Source organism: Myotis lucifugus, unplaced genomic scaffold (assembly GCF_000147115.1).
Source record: "Myotis lucifugus unplaced genomic scaffold, Myoluc2.0 scaffold_4, whole genome shotgun sequence".
NCBI lineage: Eukaryota > Metazoa > Chordata > Mammalia > Chiroptera > Vespertilionidae > Myotis > Myotis lucifugus.
The window spans coordinates 2,936,301-2,939,558 of record NW_005871052.1 but is presented as its reverse complement, the minus strand read 5'-3'; positions in this window follow the sequence as shown (position 1 = coordinate 2,939,558).

The window sequence follows — 3,258 nt, the reverse complement described above, 5'->3', positions numbered from 1 at the left end:
CCTACCAAACCTCTAATTGTATGAGCACAAATTAAATTGCAACCAATATACTATGCAACACAACTGTGCTAGATCCATCTCCCAGTTGATATTTCAAAATTGCAGATGGTTATACTGTACTCTGAATCACAGAAAAACTTCTTAGTCTTAGAGATGATCATTGGTTAAGTGGCAGTCCGGTAAAATTAAAAGTATAAATATTACTAAATTGATAAAAGAAAAAAAACGATCATTACTTGATGAAAAACACTGGCCACTCTATCATATAGAATACCGGTATAAATTAACATGTTTATCCTGTCTAGCATTGTTTTTATTATGAAGAAATTGTTCATATTTTAAAGTCTATCAATAACAGACTAAAACATTGCACATCCACAAAATGGAATGTTAGGTAGCCATTGAACAGAATGAAGTAGGTATTGTCATGAAAAAAAACAAACAAAACACATCTATTCAAATGAAAGAATAATATGCTAATTAAACTGGACATCCTTTCAGATGACCTTCCGGATGAAGCAGGAGCTGTGAGGAAAGCCCGGGTCCCAGGTGCCAGAGGGAAGCCAGTGCTGGCAGCTGGGGGAAGGAAGGCCTACTCTTGCATGAATTTTGTGCATCGGGCCTCTAGTTAAGTAAATAAAATCTTACTAATATAAAAAAAGTCAGCTATAAAATTGTACTACAATCTTACATTTGCTAAGTAAATGTGTACAAATTATTTTATATGCCTTAGAAAATAACTAGAAAGATTCATGCTAAGCAATTAATGCAGATGATCTCTGAGGGTTGGAATGAAGAAAACATGGAGAAGCAGAGGAAATTGATTTCTTACTAAAACAGTTCAACATTATTTGAATTTGTTAAAACAATCATGCATCCTTTTGTAATAAAATAGACAAGATGTTCACATTTTAAGGCAAGGACTCAACATATCTATACACAGAAATGAAAGAAATAATCACTCTATATTCCTTATTGTACATAAAAAAGTTATAGAAAACAAAGAAGACAACATTGAAAGCCATACAGTATCCTTTGCTTAGGGTGCAGAGTGAATTTTTGTTACGAACTTTATCTTATTTCAATATCCATAATAAACATTGAGGGTCACTTTACTCTTATATTAAGCCATTGACTAGAAACACTCCAAAAATATCCTACAAAAGACTTAAAATAAGCTATTTCATTTAAAAATTTTTAATTAAATGAATTGAGGTGACATTGGTTAATATGATTATATAGGTTTCAAGTATACATTTCTATGATACAAGATCTATATATTGCATTGAATGCCTAACATCCAAAGCCAAATCACCTTCCATCCCAATATGTGAGGCCCTTTTTACCACACCCCTAGCCCCCTTCCTGTGGTAACCAACATACGGTTGTCTGTGCCTATGAGTGTCAGTTTTATATTCCACATATAAGTTAAATCATATGGTTCTTAGCTTTTAGTGACTCAATTATTTCACTTAGGATGATATTCGCAAGGTTCATCCATGTTGTTGCAAATGGTAGTATTTCATTTTTTCTTATGACTGAGTAGTATTTAAATATATATCTTATCTAATAAAGAGGGAATATGCTAATTGACCCTCACAACATCGCAAAGATGTCGGCGCCCACAGCCAATAAGGAGGAAATATGCTAATTGACTGCCAATCCCTCAATTATGGTGGCGCTCACAGACACAAGATGGCAGTGCCCAGTCCCCTCTGCCCCCCAGCCACCCAGGGCCAGCTCGAGGCACAGGCAAGCCTCAGATGTTGGCTGCCCAGCCACCCAGGGCCACCTGAGGCTCAGGTAAACCAGGGCCGGCAGAGGCTTGCGCTGCTGGCAGTGGCAGCGGAGGTGTGATAGGGCATTTCCTTCCCATGATTGCTGGGTCGCCTCCCGCCCCTGAGGGCTCCTGGACTTGAGAGACCCCCCGTCTTGGGGCAGGCTGGGCTGAGGGACCCCCCCATACAGTGCATGAATTTTCATGCACAGAGCCTCTAATATATATATATATATATATATATATATATATATATATTCTCATAAAAGAGAAACATGCAAATTGACTGTACCTTTGCTATACCCCAAGCCACGCCCACAAGCCAGTCAGAGTGACTATATCCAAATTAACCCAACCAAGATGGTGGCCAGCAGCCATGGAGCTGGAGCAAACAGGAGGCTTGGTTGCCCCAGCGATGGAGGAAGCCAAGCTGCACACCTGCCCTGGCTGGCTCTGGCCTCGCTAAAGGCAACAAAGTATCAATTATAGAAGATAAATAAACCCCAGAAACCTGCTTCCAGCCAGCCTCCACTAGGAGCTTGGGTGTCTGGGACCGTGGCCAGCATGCAAATACCCATCAGCCACTCACCCAGGCTGCCCAGGCACCCCAGCGGAGTCCCCCACCCTAAAGGGGCTGTCGCCAGCCTGCAAACAGCCATCAGCCCCTCACCCAGACTGGGCAGGTACCCCAGCAGGACCCCCCACCCTGAAGGGGCTATGGCCATCCTGAAAAAAGCCCTCAGCCCCTCACTCAGGCTGGCCAGGCACCCCAGTGGGGACCCCCACAGTGAAGAGGCTGTGGCCAACCTGCAAACAGCCATCAGCCCCTCACTCAGGCTGGCCAGGCACTCCTATATAATAAAGGGGTTATATGCAAATTGACCCAAACAGCAAAAGGATTGGGAATGACTGGTCACTATGACACACACTGACCACCAGGACGCAGATGCTCAATGCCGGAGCTGCCCCCTATTGGTCAGTGCGCTCCCACAGCGGGAGCTCTGCTCAGCCCCAAGCCAGGCTGATGGTTGCCAGTACAGCAGTGGTGGTGGGAGCCTCTCCCGCCTCCTCTGCAGCACTAAGGATGACCTACTGCAGCTTAGGCCTGCTCCCCGTTCGTAACTGGACATCCCCTGAAGGCTCCCAGGCTGCCAGAGTGATGTCTGACTGCCAGCTTAGGCCCAATCCCCCTGGGAAAGGGCCTAAGCCAGCAGATGGTCATCTCCCGAGGGGTCCCCTACTGAGAGAGGGCACAGGGCGGGCTGAGGGACACCCCCCCCGCCCCCAATTGCACAAATTTTTGTGCACCGGGCTTCTAGGTATATATTGAGTGGCCAGATTATTAATGACCACCCCATCAGTACTTTGTTGGGCCAACTTTTTTCCTTTCAATACTGCAGCAAATTCTTTCTTTGGCATTGACTTCCAGGATATGTTTGAAAGTCAATGGCGAAGAATCTGACACCATGCCTGATGGAATA